Below are 16,083 nucleotides of genomic sequence, written 5' to 3' on the forward strand. Positions count from 1 at the left end.
GAAGGTCACACTGCTTTCAAAGGAGATGCCAGGATTCCCCCTTAGTATCTATCCCGTTCTTGAACTTTTTCCCAGTGTTAAATCAGGGGCAGAGTACAGCCCAGACTGTTCTAATTCTACATTTAACACTCTTCTTCAAGCTTAAAGCAGTGAAAGCCTGTTGCTTTCTTTTGTAATCTCTACAGCTTCCGCACTAATAGCTACAGCTTGCATTTTTTTTTATTGGTTGTTCAAAATATTACAAAGCTCTTGACATATCATATTTCATACATTAGATTCAAGTTGGTTATGAACTCCCAATTTTACCCCAAATACAGATTGCAGAATCACATCGGTTACACATCCACATTTTTACATGATGCCATATTAGTGACTGTTGTATTCTGCTACCTTTCCTATCCTTTACTATTCCCCCTCCCCTCCCCTCCCATCTTCTCTCTCTACTCCATCTACTGTAATTAATTTCTCTCCTTGTTGTTTTTTTTTTCCCCATTCCCCTCACAACCTCTTATTTTTGATGGTCTTTGTATTTCTGGAGTAGAACAGGGCATGCAATCATCCAGTGTAAAGAAAGAAGGACTTGGAACACTACTTCTACTATCCACCTAATGGTGGTGCTTGAAATGGAAGTGTTGTCTAAAAGTGCTTGCTTTTCTTTATTTCACCTCTTTTATATGATCTCCAGTCTCTTTTCAAGAGACCTTCCAAGGGATAACTCACCAGTTACCTGTGTTCTGGGACAGCCAAGTTTTTCACTCTGTTGAACTAGAGGTGATTTCTTGAGCATTTTGGCTTCTTGTTTTATTACTTGGAACCAAAGGCCAAATTGTGTCTCTCTTCTTCATATGACTGCTGCAAGTATCTAAAGACAGCTAACACCTTTACATGATGTTCTATCAATTTATTTCCAGTCTTATCTTTTCTGGAGTTACAAGTTGCTCAGTTTCATAGCTTGCACGATATCTACAAATCTATCAATGCTTCGCTCCCAAATTTTCCTGAAGAATTGAAATCTTCAGGAAATATGTGGCTGCAGTGATGTACTCTGGTTTTGTTTGCGGTACTGTGTTTAATTTCAAGACACCCTTCCTGGGGTCCTCTACAGTATTTCACTGCAGCTGTTTTGTTACACTGGGGTTATTCTCTAGAGGGCACTTCATACATTGATATCCTGGAATGTTTTGTCCTGAATATTTGGGGATTATTTTCTCTTTACCACATGAATGGCCCACTGCCTGGATGGAGTAAGTTGCTTTTTGAGAACATTGCTCCATTGAATTCCAGTTTGCAGTCTTGACATTGAGAAGTAACTATCTTGGTTCTTAGTCCTTCCTGGGTAACTTTTTTTTTCTTTTCTCTCTGGAAGCATAGAACTTTTATGATTTTTTTTTTCATTTTTTTTCTTGGGAGCACCATTGAGCCCATATCTGAAACTTCACATCTTAGTTTTGGAAATTAGTTTCTAGTCATTATTTAATGATCATCTATACTCTTCTCTATTTCATGAAATATTGAGTCAGGTGTTGGGTATTCAGAATTAATTCTGGTTTGCTGAACTCTTACATGTTTTAAATCTACTTAACATTTTTCTACTTTCTGGATACTTTCCTTAAGTATGATTTCTAATATTATGTCTTCATGCTTTCTTTTTTTTAGCTATTATATGTTTGTTTCAAAGAACTTTTTGTATTTTATGATTGTTCTAGCATCTCATTCTACTTTTAGGATACAATGTCTCTTCATTTAGAGGGCATTATAATTTTTCAAATCTTTTTTCACTCCTTGCATAGTTTACTTATTTCTGTTTGTGTAAATATTCCTGTTTTACCGACTGTAGTTCCCTTCTGTTTATGTTTAGAAGCAGAACCTAAAAGGCCAACAGGAATCTCTGAGTGTGTTAGCAGGAGTATCAATTGGTGAGCCCCAGTGTAATCCACAACAAAGTACTGGCTCTCTTTTTATTTCAAGAAATGAAAGCATCCATATCTATAGTTATTTTTTCTTTAGAGTTCTTAGGGGTCTACAGAAAACGCTGTCCTCTTTCTTTCAATATCCAAGTGTGGCTTTCATAGTTCTGAGAGCCAAGTTGAGGATGTGTGTTAAGGGTCTCACTTTTTAATACACACACACACACACTCACACACACACGTTTATTTTATCGACTTTTATTAAATACTTTATTTTTAGTAGAGTGCCTTGCCCCTTCCTTCATCTAATATTCAAGGCCAGTGCTTTTCCAGTTGAATTTTTCAGAGTAAATTCCAAGTCTCTGACAAGATGGTACATGGGTTCATCCTATGAGTTAGAGGGTCTGGGGGTCCCTTTGCTCCATTTACAGACTTTCCACCTCCATTTTTACATTTTCAGTTCCTTTCTTAACTGCTACATTCAATATCTCTAATTCCTGGGAATTTCTGTGGTTCAACAGCTCAAACGCTGCACTCTGATTTCCCTACATGCTTTAGTTCCAACCCTCCGCTCTGGTACAATAATTACTCTTGTTAATCTGCTTTCCATCTTCTAAATAATGCTTGCCATTTTAGGTCAAACTTTGTCCCATCTCCTCCACTTTGTTGGGTGAGGGGGATAGTGTTGATTATGCCTTCTTTATCTGTGGGAAGGAGTAGAGAGAACAGCTACATGTTTGACTAGAAGTTAATTCAAAGCTCTCTCCAGTATTCCTGCTGTCCCCTGCCTATTTCCTCTGCCAATAGGATAATATTATGACCATCCTCATCCCCATTTTCTCTTTACAGCATATACATGGCCCAGAAAAGATGTGAACGTTTAAGTAGACCTAGCATTTCTACAATCTGCTTTATCAGTTCTTATCTCTTCCTTTCTTGTAGGAAAACTTGGAGAATATGCCACCAGAATAAGAGAGATAGATGGGTATAAAGAAAGATTTTAGGCAGAAAGACAAGGTTCAAGTACATAATAAAATCATAGAAGGAGAGAGAGATGTACACACCAAAAACAGGGCTTAAGGAAGATTCAATGTTTTGATGAAGATTAAAAAATTTGCCCCATGTAAAATATTCCAAAGGCAGAAAAAGGGATTTGTCAAAGAGGTTCTTTGAGTTATAAATTTAATCACATTCAATGATCTTTGAAGGAGTCAAGTGAATATTGAAATTTCTTTAGTAATCCTATGATCTATGTTTCCTTGAATGATATTTTGTATATTTTGCATAGCAAAATAGGTTATTTATAGCCTTCTAAATTTGTGGTGCTCAAATCTAAATATAAAACTTCTAGTGTGAAAATATTAAGCAACTCTAACATGGAACTAAGAGCTACATGCTCTTTTCAAATGCATGTGAAGGACAAAAGGAAATGAGATCTAGAATCTGTAATAAAAAGGAAATTAGTTTTCTTATTTCTAACTCTTCCTCTCTATTTAAAAAAAAAATGAGTCCATTCATTCTAATGTTTAGCCTTTGAACCTTTCCTCCTATCTATCCAAACATACATTCATATTTTCAATAGGCACTGTGTATCTTATCAGTTGCTCAATGGTTTAGTTGGCAAGTCATTAAACCCCAGTAATCCCAGCCAAATTATGTCTTTTCCTGTCTGGGGATAAAATTCATGGCCTTGCGCATGCCAGGCAAATACTCTCACTGAGCTGCAACACCAACCCAAATAAAAATTTTAAAAGGATTCACTTTGACCATCTTCTCCTCAAACACATCCTAAAATATACCTATATGCCAACCCCCAAATAAAGCTCAATCATCTTTGCTTTCTGATCATTTTCTGTGAGTCCCCCCTCCTTGCTCTTTACCCTACGTCTTTTACAATGACCGTCGACGTGATTCACTGAGCTAGAAGAGGGGCAGAGGTTCCCAGGCCTTGAGAAGGTTTAGAATCAAAACAAACTTTCCAGCCTTAGACATACGGTTAACCTAGAGAGAAGTGGCAGCCATGAGCTCTACCCTCAGGGAACTGACGAGAGTGTCAGGGAAGTAGGAGGCTTTGAGAAATGCTTACAAATACAAGAGACAACCATTTCAGGCAACCAGACGGTATGAAGGCAGTGTTTCAGAAGTAGTTTTTATCTCAAATGAAAGATCTTTCTATCTTTCTTACCAATCATTATAGAATGCCTCATGGTAAGGTGGGCATTACAGGAAGTAACTGTGCTTCCTATTTGACTTCTACTTCATGATTTAGGATTGTGGGATTAAACTCCGCTAGCCTGGGTTTTGTTATTTGAAGAAAAAGAAAAGATTTAAGTGAATACTAGTTGAGTATTCTTTAAATATGCAAAAATCTGTGGTTCCTTCTGATAGGAAGAGCATGAATAGATCTACAAGGGCTAATGAAAACCTTAGTAAACCAGTAGCGTACATATAAATGGTCGAATGACCACAGATTATTGTAGGAATGGACTGGATGTCATTGGCAGGTTCAAAATGGGCCTCTTCACATATTTAAGTATTTCCTATAGGTGGGTTTGGAGTTTTCCAGAATTCTCTTTCCCTTTTAATTTCTCTGCAACAGCATTGGGCCTTCAAGGATGAGACATATGTTTTGCAATTTACCTGTGGACCCCAGAATGGAGATAGTTTCATCTCAACCCATTCATGTTTTAGAGTTTATAGATAAAAAACCTTGTGGCTTAGTTGATTGGGAATACTATAAGAAAATACTATCAACATGAAAGTTCATAAAGCACAGCTATTTATTCTCCCAATTTTGGAAGCTGGGAAGTTCAAGATCAAGACACAAGCTGACAGGGTGCATGGTAAGATCCTGCTTCCTCATAAAAAGTGCCTTCTGTGTCCTCCCATGGTGGAATTGACTAGCAAATTGTCTGGGGTGTCTTTTCTGTGGGCACTAACCCCAGTCATGAGGGTTCTGCCCTGTGACTTAATCACTCCCCCATAGATCCCCAACTCCTAATAATATTACCTTGGACGAAAGACTTCAACATATGAATTTTGAACACAAACATTCAGATCATAGCACCTTGTCACTGCAGATCTACACTGTTCTTTTATGCAGGTGTGCTCTGTATAAACTCAGTTCTGAATTTGCTATCTCAGAGGGAGGATTAAGAATTTTGGATACTATTCTGCTTTACTTAAATAACAATATACCTGGCAATATCCATTATATCAAATTAGAAGTCTCATTTTTTCTATATTATCAGAGCAAATTCTTTCTCCCCAGAAATTCTAAGTTTCACATGTTTTCATAATTACCACAATAACTGTTGAAATAAATCGGTAGCTTGTAAAGCTGACACATCTTCCTTCTGCATACTATCAATCAATGGACTTTGCAGTATCTCTTGCTTTACTCAGGAAGACTGAACAAAGTGCCATCTTTTGACTCAGGCTCCTTACCATGAGGCTTTCCAGGAGTTCCAACACCAGAGGTAGCTGCTGCATAGACTCAGCATGTCAGGGAGCTACTGTGAGGTCACCAGCTAGTTTCAACCAAGAAAGCATTGCTCTCCACAACAACATTGGTACAACAACATTGGTGCAACATTGGTACCACACAAATGACTTATTTCCCTTGCCTGGATGATGATATTAAAATCTTTTATTAAGCAAATAAACCACATGCAATTTGCCACAAACAACTATCACATGTTGATAGACAATCCCAGGGGGTTTACATTTTCATATAGAATAAAGGCTTGTCATGCAATATACAGAAACAAAACCACACAGATCTCACCAAGAGGAAGAGTATTCTAATTTTAGCCCTGTACCCTGTATTTTACTCTTCCACTCTGTCCCTCATATTCCTCATCCTATGGTATTATCTAACTGGTATTAGATATTACTATACTACCCCTGACACACACACACACACACACACACACACACACACACTCAATTATTAGATTAGAGATGTAATTATTTCCTTATTTTCACACTGATATTTATCAATTATTTGGGAATTTGAACATATGTCAGCTGAGGAATGTTGGGGAAACCCTGATCATTTACCAGAAAGAGCATGTTAAATAGCAGACTTGTGATAATAGGTGAAGCTTTATTGTTAAGAGATAGAAAGAAAGGGGTAGTAATAGAGAAAAGAGGTCAGTCATTTAAAATATAGATAGAAGAAAATTATATGACAGGCCTTGCATACAATATATATGTAGTTAGCATTCATTTGGAAATGTGTAAATATGATTGAGTGGAATGATGAGTGGATGGATGGAGTGGAACACTATTGTTTCCAACTTCACAAATGCCAAGGATTGAGTCAGCTTTTGTATTTGATTGTTACATTTCATTCTGTTAAAAACTGTTTTGTACTTTTCCGTTTGTGAATGAAGAAAATAGAAACAAAATGTCCTCTAATAGCTGTCAGTGAAAGCTATGGATATTTTTTGCTCTGTTTCTTTCATACTGTTCCATATCAATGTACATATTTTGAGGCATCATGAAAAGTACCAACCTTGAAAGCTGAATTCTGTTTTTCTCACTTCACCTAAAACAAGCAAAAAAAGAAGGAAATATGAGTCAATTAAATCAATATAAGTAGGGGAGAGGTATTTTCTTTTCTCTTAACTTCCCCCCCCCCATTTTCCTGTGTACTAAGGGAAAGCATTTAATTGTGGAGGAATAAATACCTGATGGAAAATTTTCTCCCTAAATAGTTTTCATTTTGTGCTTTGTGTATTTTGTGCTTGATTTTTAAAAATTTCTTGGTGACATAGCAATGAGTGGAGATAGAAGGGATGCTTAATAAAAATTATAAAAATAAATGATAAAAAAGAAAAAAAATATATAGGCAGCACTTAATCAACCCATGGAAATTTGCCATCATGGTAACATTTTCTCACAGATTCAGGCAAGGGCATTTGAAGGGGATGGTACAGGTACAGTTTATTCTTGGGTTCTGTATTTCTACCCTGGAATGCTGATTAGAACACAGACTTTTGCTTCTTCCCTCTCCTCGCTCCCCTAATAATCTGTTCTCCCTTACGGACCAAGTGATTATTGTGTTGTTTATAATAACTGTTCTACATTCCTTATGGAAATTGTAATTATGATGCTGAATATTCAAACTGCAAGCCACTTTTCTCAGGGAAATTGTAATTATGTTAATGTAGTATTTACTCAACCAATGTTTTCAAGTCATTGTTCTCTTTGAGGAATGAGGAGGTGAGAGAAAAACACTGACATAAAACATCCTTATGGGATCTCAGATATGCATTCTGGCAATAAATGGTAATAATAGCTGTTATTTGAAATATGACAAGCATGACACAGTCAAGCTTCACATAAATGACATGCATGAACATTTTGCAGAGGTATATACAAATTATAAAGTTTTCCCATATAACTGAAACAATTTCATGAGTTATATTATTATCCCAATTTTTAAGATAAAAATCTGAAAAATTTGCTCTGCACTGTGAGTTTAAGGTCTACAGAGTATTTGACGCATCAGTATGCATAAATTTATCTTACTATTGCTAAAAATATATTCTTATGTACATGTGATATCTGACTTTGCAAAGAAAAAATGCTAGAGGAATAGATATCAGTATAACTGATCTTTTAGTAACAGATTGAGGAAGAAATGTTTTTTCTCATAATACATGAATTTTAGAGTTTGAAATGTTTATGGTAAGAATGCTTTTTTGTTGTTGTTGTCCCTAGAAAACAGATTTTTAAAAAATTTATTTGTAAGTGAACACACAGTATCTTTATTTATTTGTATGTGATACTGAGGATTGAACCCAGTGCCTCAAACATGTGAGGCAAGTGCTTTACCACTGAACTACAGCTGCCAACAGATTATTTTTTTTAAGTATAAAAAGATAAGACCAAGGACACCCCCAAATAAATGCAAAAATTGTATTCTTTCAAAATGAAAACACAAAACTCAAAATCTAAAGCCAATCACTAAGAAATCTTATGAGACAAGCCCCTAGGTAGAATAGGAAGTACATCTCTGTTAGTTCATATCTACCTGCCTTGTTTCTACTTTGCTAGACACTGTTTTCTCTACAACAAGTGTCCCAAACAAGGATCGAAGCACTGTCCTTTATTCCTTGTTTTATAGTGATGGTTTAGGATTTTTTTTCAATATTATTAAGTGAGAATAGAGTACCTGTTATATACAAGTACTTGATAGACATGCTTTTAAATCCTGTAACTATGCAAGACATGTATTTTTACTTTAATTTTATAAATGAAGAAAATGAACCTTATTTTAGTCAGCTTTTTCACTGCTGTGACTAAAAAGGACCCAACCAGAACAACTGTAGAGGAGGAAAAGTTTATCTAAGGGCTTACAGTTTCAGAGGTCTTAGTCCACAGAAGGCAGGCTCCATTCCTTGGGGATCAAGGTGAAGCTGAATATCATGGTGAGAGTGTGGCAGAGGGAAGTGACTCACATCATGATCAGGAACAGAGCAAGATTCCACTCTCCAGATACAATATATATGTATATATACCCCAAAGCCAGACCCCCAATTATCATGTCCAGCCACGCCCTACCACTTCAGATACCACTCAGTTAATCCCCATCAGGGGATTAATTCACCGATAGGGTTAAGACTGTCACAATCCAATCATTTCTCTTCTGAACCTCATTGTCTTACATGTGAGCTTTTGGGAAATACCTTACATCCAAACCATAACATTCTGCCCTGGCCCACCAAAGTCCAACTCATCTGACAATGTAAATGACAATTTGTCTATTCCCAAGAGTACCCATCATCTCAACAGTTCTGAGACTGCTCAAAGTTCAAGTCTAAAATCTTCTTTGAGGCTCAAGTCAATCTTTCATTGTGAACGTCTGCAAAATTAAAAGCAATTTTTAAGTATCTGATATATAATGGTACAGAGCAAACATTTCCATTTATAAAAGTAAGGGCACAGAAAGAAGGGATGGGATCTAAGCAAGACCAAAATCCAGTTGGGCAAACAAGTCCTGTAGCTCTGTGTCCGGCACATGGGGCACATGTGATGTTCTCTCCAAAGGGCTTGTGTAACTCCTCTCCCTGAAGCCTTGCTGGTTGTAGCTCAAGGGGCCTTTATTTTGGCTTGACTCTGCTGGATTCCTGCTGCTTTCCTAGGAGGATGTCTCATGTTACTGACATTTCTTAATCTCAGGTGTATTCACTGCAGCAGTGGTTTCCTCCTTACATCTCTACACTTAGACTTCCCAGAGAGTTCCCACAGGACTCTGACCCTGCTGCACTATGCCTGGACTTCCAGGCTTTCCTTTAAAATCTTCATGGAAGCCTCCATAACCCCCTAACTCCAGCATCCTGCATTCCTGCAAATCCAGGACCAGTGGTTGATGCCAAGGTCTGCTGCCATCTTGAGCAGTAGCCAAGCCTCCAGGGACACTTGCTACAGCAGCCTCTGTGTATCTGGGTGACTGAGCATGTTGAAAAGACTTCCAAAGCCCCCTTTTGCAAGGAGGATTCCCAACTGGTCTCTTCTCAAGAAAATTTTCACTTTTACTCCCTTGAGCTGGATCTTGAGTGTGATCTTGCCAGCTCCTGAGATGCCCTCAAGCTATCTTTCTTATTGTCTCCCAGCAAAGTCTTTGGCATTTCTGTAGTGGCAGTAAATGTCTTAACTACTGCAACTTCCTTAGCCCTAGTTTTACTTGGGCTTTTCAAGTTCACTTTTTCTAAATATTTATGCTCTGCTTTCTGCTCCTGATTGTAACAATAAATTTGGCTAAAACCTACCAGCAATATCCATGCCACTGCCTGAATGCTATGCTGCCTGGACATTTCTTCCACCAGCTTAAGAAATGCATTCCTTCTATAATCAGCCTCACAGTAAGAATCTGGAAATGGCAAAATGAAAATAGCTTCTCAGTGAGCACATAATATGAATGGCCTCTACTCCAGTTTCCAAAAGAGTTATCTTCTCAACCCTCGTGAGCCCTATCTTCATTGTCCCTGGTCCTATTGGCATTCTGGCCTTCTAAGCTCTCACCAGAATTGGTCATTAAGCTCTGCTTACAACAACCTAAAGCATTTCCAGCTTGCAGTGTTAAATATTTCAAAATCCCTCTCACCAATTTCAAAAAGCTTCTGAACCCCATGGGCAGGTTAGGCATAGCAATGACTGCACTCCTGGTGCCAATTTCTGTTTTAGTCAATGTTTTTGCTGCTGTGACTAAAAGGACCCAATCAGAATAACTGAAGAGGAGAAAAAGTTTATTTAAGGGCTCATGGTTTTGGAGGTATTTGTCCACAGAAGGCTGGCTCCATTCCTTGGGGCTCAAGGTGAGGCTGAACATCATTGTAGAAGAGTGTGGCAGACAGAAGTAGCTTACATCGTGATCAGAAAGCAGACAGAGAATCCACTCTCCAGATACAATATATCTATATCTATATCTATCTATCTATCTATCTATCTATCTATCTATAGACAGTGACTCATTTTGACTGCAACTAAAATAAATTCCAGATAACGGTTTGCCTTATATGTCTTCAGGGTCTTATTCAGCACCATGATCTGAGAGCTTACCAAGTGCTGCATCTATCAATATGTGATATTGCATAGTGTGACTCCAGATCAATGGAACTTCTTGGGACTGCTCTAAGATAGGATAAACTCACATGAAGTGAGTAGAGTCAAGTTGCTGGAGCTAGATTCTGCTCCCTTTTCACTGGTGTACTCAGCTGCCCAAGGTGTACTGCTGGTAGCTTATAGCGGCTTTTCTAGGAATTTTCCTCCTCCCACCCAAGGGAGCATCTTTGACCAAGGTGATTCCCCCCACAACACAGACAGTTCCTTTCTAATGACTGATTAATATGGAATAAAAAGGCCAAGCCCCCCTTTTTAAAATTGGGACACTTATAAACATATTTATCCCAAGTACAGTTCCCAGTTAATTTCTTCTGTTTCCCAGACTGTTTTCTTGGGGAAATTTATCTAAATAAAAAACATAAAATTCAGAAGACATGGTCCTGAGATATCTGGCTCTAAAGTCCACTTATTTTCCATTTCATCTTCCTGCCTCCTGCTAAGAATGATTAAATTAATTTTCAATAAATTTTTATGCATGTAGTAGTTATAGGTAAAAATGATATGTTTAAGCCTATATATAAGAAGGCATTATTTAGTGCTAGACAATGTTGGCAATTATACTACCATTGAAACTTTAATACATTTATATCTCTCAGAATCCAGCCATTTACTAAGATAAATTAGTAATTATATTCACATATACAAATTTGTAATAATTTTATTAAAAATTTTATACATATAAATATGTATATATCCTGATCCTACAAGATATCTCTTAAGACATTTCAAGGTTAGTTTCAACAAAATCCCTCATTATGCTAGCCTGTTTTCAAAGAACAATATAATACTTTTAATCATGTAATTTTCTAGGAAAAATATTCAAGACTTCTCTGTTGCAGAAAACTTAAGAGATTAGTTATGGAACAAAGGCTTACATTTTCTTCCGTAAATGTAAGGATTTTATCAGGCATGAAATGTAGTCAGAACAATTTACGGTCCAGTAAAATATTACTTCAGGCAGCCTTTACAATCAGAACACAGAAGTTACCTAATTCTGTACAGTTTTGAGAATATGTGTTTAGGATTTTATAAGCAGTGAACAATGCTTCACTCTACATAAGGTGATTCCCCCCATAACACAGACAAGAAATTATGCACCACCAATTCCTTTATTTCATTTACTGACTCTTAATTCTCAATCAAATCATTGTGTTTTTCCATTTACAGGTATGTGCCATTGCTGCTTAATTCACATGATTTCACCACAGAGTGTAGGAAGGGCCTACACATAAACATAAGCTCAAAGCATTAGAAAAGTATTCCTCAGACTAAAAACAACATAAAATTTGTAAGAAATGTATTCTAACTGCCTACAGTTAGGTAGGAAATAGTTATTACACATTAAGGAAATGCCAGCTAGCTTTAGTTTCATCTTGTAATTGTCTTCAGTTACTAGGTAGAAGACTATTTACACCATTTTTAAGAGAAGATGTTTTTGAGAAACTCTCAAACATCAGAGGCACTTGAAAGGTTTCAGCTGTGGTAACTGGCAATAGGCGATTACTGCATTATATATCCCAGGTGGTGATTTATATATGAAACACTTCAAATGAAGCATGAAGCTAATGGAGAAGTTTCTGCCAAGAAGTAGGTTTTGCACAGCAGTGAGTTCTGAGTGAAGGACTCTTCTAGTCCTACAGAAATATTTCACTAGACCACTATTCACCCAGTGATTGATAAGGTCGTAGAACTGTACAGAGTAGGGCAATCTTAAATTTGTTCTGGGCTCATTTATTATTCTTAAGTTGTCATTAGTGTGTAAACCAGTAAACTTCAGAAGGACAGCAAGAGAAATTTATAACAATTCATTCATCGTTTTAATTTGGGTTGTGGATGATACAAAGAAGCCTACAACCTATCTGTAAGGAGTCGACTTTGATGCATAATGCCAGCACATCTGACCTCACAAAGATGGCACCTGTTTCCAGTGAATAATATTCTTGGATTCAGGTAAGAGAGTCAGTTTCCTCCCCTGACACCAAGAAAATCTGTAGCGGAGACTACTGACAGTGTCAGTACAGATAGTAACATCATCACAGCAGTACATAACAAAAAACAGAACAATAAACAATAGCAAAAAAGACTTACTTATAAAGGGGGTTGACTTTATAGCACAAGGGTCTTTTTAGGACAGTCCTGATGGTGGAAAATGATGTGCTATTTTAGTTTGACATATTTGTTAAAGAATGTTTTAGAATTCCTTAATTTTTAATTAAGTAACTGAGAATAGTTGGGACAACTACTTTTGAAAGGTGAATTCTGAAGGAATTGAAGTTGGCATGAAAACAGAGATGTGGATTGGAGATGAGAGAGAATTTCATATGAATTGCAGAGGTAGCACCTGCAAGAAAGTGAAGGTAGGTTTCTCAGGTTGGTTTGGGAGGATCCTATTGACAGGGCTGGCAAATGTTGCCCAAATTAACCAATCATATGTTCTACTCTGGGGAAGCAGAGTGATGTGGTTCAATAAACAATCAGAAGGCCAGAATTTAGCCTTTTCTCTGCTTCCCATGGATTCTCAGTTTCTGGACAGCATTTTCCTTGAAGATTTAACTTGCTACTCACGTGGAGGAAATCCCCCTAAACAATCCTTTCTAACATAGAATAATGTAGACAAGGATAGGGAGCTAACTACAATTTATCATCCACAGGAAATGTGGTGTGTCTCCCACAAACACTAATGTTAATCTAAGCTTTATTATTCTGCCTCTAGTGTATAGAAGAAGCCCCTTTTATTCTCAGTTGTCACATCAAGATGAAACATTGCTTTGTTGTTGTTGTTTAGGATACCAAATTTTCTGAGATCTACAAACAAATGAAATACCATCTGGCTGAAAGGCTAACTTAGTGGAAAAACTCAAAATAATATACAGAATGGCTGAAGGAACTGAAAAGAATCGGAGGAGGCATGCAAATTGTCCTGGAAGATCTGAATAAGTATGATAAAATTTTATCTAGAAAAATTTGAGTGACATAAAGAAGAATAATATCTAAAAACTGTCTCAGAATGGGTTGGGTTTCATTAAGAATGGGGTTGGAAAACTAACCCTAACAGGTCACCGAATTTCACCATGTTCTTTATTTACATGTTGTTTATGTCTACTTTCAGACAACAATAGCAGAGTTGAAGAGCTACAACAGAGTCTTAGAGCCCATGATAGGAATACATTAATAGTCTAACCATTCATAAAAAGTCAGCTAACCCTTGCCTAAAGAAATAGCCTGTCAATCATCTATTCATTTATTTGTTCATTTAGCAAAGATATTTCAAGTATTAATAATGCATCCAAAGGTACCAGAATTGATACTGGCAATACATAAATAGGACAGTATATATATTTAAGAGGAGATACCAATTTCTCTGTCACCAGACATAGTTAGGTAAGCAGTAAGATAGGATTTTAGAAGACAGTAAATCAGGAAACAATTATAAAATTCAGTGAGCTCAAAGAATTTGAAGGTTTGTTTCAACTATAAGATTCTTTTTATTTTCCCTGGTACTGGGAATTGAAACCATGATGCTCTACCATTGAGGTACAATCTCAGTCCTTTTTTAGTTATTTTTTAATGTTGAAATAAGGTCTTACTAAGTTGCAAAGGCTGGCCTCAAATTTGTGATCTTCCTGGCTTAGCCTCTGGAGAAGCTGAGATTATAGGTGTACAACATCACACCCAGCTCAACTGTAAGATTTTTTAAAAGGAAAAACTATATGGAGGAAAATGTGTTGAACATGATAACTGGGAACATCTGGAGAAGTAGAAAGTGTGGTTCTTCAGGTATGGAGAAGAGTGATCAGTTAATGAAGAGTATTTACATGAACAAGGATAGAGGACAGAAGGTGGAAATACAGGAGACATACATCTGGAAAGATGCATAGTATCAAATTAAGGGGAGCATTCTATGCCGTCTTTATTATTTTTCATGTTACTTTATAGTTAATAGGAAGCTAAAATACCTTTTTAAGAAGATCAATATAGACAAAATGAAGTTCTGGGAAGATCCGTTTGACAGCAACATGTGGGATGGATTAGAGATGGAAGATAGAACAGCTATGTCCAGGCTTCAAATTAGAGGAAAGAATAGTAAGGACTGGATTGTAAGAAAGTAGCAGAAATACATGTATCTTACATGTATGTGATATTTTGGGTCCACAGCAACTTGGTTTCTGAGGAGAATAAGGAGGAGGGACTAAATGTGATTAGGAGACTGGCCCTGGGTGCCCATTTCTTTCTCAGGTCAAGAGAGGTCTCTCTTATAGGGTATGAGAACATAGCAAACTCCATCTTGATTTGAGCCAATATCCAAGGAAGACCTACATAGGTGGTCATAGAAAGTGGTATCATTAAGAACAACTTCACTGAAGGTGATTATGACTACATAAAATGAGGTTTGCATTCTCAGAAAGGAAGCCTTCAACTTGTTAGGGACAGGTTAAAAAATAAGTCTGAAAGGGAACCGCAGAGAGAAACAAACAACTAGAAATTCATTGCACAATTTTGATTAATTTGGTAGAAATAGAGAAAACTGAGTTTTGGTGTTTTGGGGTGCCAAAGGCAACAAGACTAATTCCAGACCCAATTGGTTGGTGAATTTGGGGCTAATATACTCGTGTAATTTGGAAACAGTTATGGATATGCTTGCAGGTAGCAAATCCTGTAGAACAAAGACTCTGCATAGAGAATAATTATAACTACTTTTTACAGGGAGCTCAGATGTATCCTTTTGCAATTTGTGCTAGAATATATATGCAGTTATACCAGATATATAAAACCATACTTACATCTGAATGGGCACTATCAAGAAGAAAAAAGAGCAACAAACTTTTCACAATTGTTTAGCTATTTATAAAGTTTCTCCATTATTCATCAATTTTAATATTGACTTTAAAGGAAAGCTTCACCCTCGCCCATAGTCTACTCAATTGTGTCTCATGCAAGTGTTAAGCTTGGATAAAATTGATTATGTATTGACACTTAGGGGAGGATCCAGATGGCCATTTATTTCCTACTTCTAACTACTCTGCTATACATACAAAAAGCCAGTCCTGCAAATTATGAGATTTTTGGCCAAATCATTAGAATGCTGCCCTGTGAGCCAATAGACTCAAATCATCACTCAAATTTTGTATTTTTTTCTGCTTATAAATCCACACTTTAAATTCAGTATATTATAGTGGGGATATTACAGTGGCAAGAATCAAGTCTTCAGATTCAGATGTACCTAGATTGGATCACAGTATTACCACTTACTAACAGGGAAACCTTAAGTAAGTTCCTTAACTTCCCTAAGCCTTAGTTGCTTTATCTACAAAATGGGGATTATTACACTTAGCTCAAGGTTTGTTTTGAGAATTAATTAGATAATAGCACCTGGCATTTATTAGACACAAATAAGTATTGGTTGCACTTTTTATTTAATACTGTTTCTGATTATTAAGCCATCTCAGCTGGTTTCATTTATCATCTGTGACATTTAATATATGAAAACCTTGTTAGAACATCATCATGTGTCTGGAATATATCATGCTCTTACATGGAATGA

General features: G+C 36.7%; 1 protein-coding gene across 6 annotated transcripts in view; it reads right to left on the reverse strand.

Annotated features, from left to right (window-relative positions):
* The window catches only part of Lingo2 (leucine rich repeat and Ig domain containing 2), a 1,122,715-nt gene that overhangs the window by 377,711 nt on the left and 728,921 nt on the right, over positions 1 to 16,083 (reverse strand). For 5 of the 6 annotated variants that reach the window (XM_078047735.1, XM_078047731.1, XM_078047734.1 and 2 more), the window contains one exon: positions 6,427 to 6,459. The exons of the other annotated variant lie outside the window; for it this stretch is intronic. The gene's annotated coding sequence lies outside the window, so the exon portion shown is untranslated. The remainder of the gene's footprint in view (positions 1 to 6,426; positions 6,460 to 16,083) is intronic. 6 annotated transcript variants of the gene reach the window in all.

This window comes from Ictidomys tridecemlineatus, chromosome 4, assembly GCF_052094955.1.
Source record: "Ictidomys tridecemlineatus isolate mIctTri1 chromosome 4, mIctTri1.hap1, whole genome shotgun sequence".
NCBI classification, from domain to species: Eukaryota; Metazoa; Chordata; class Mammalia; order Rodentia; family Sciuridae; genus Ictidomys; species Ictidomys tridecemlineatus.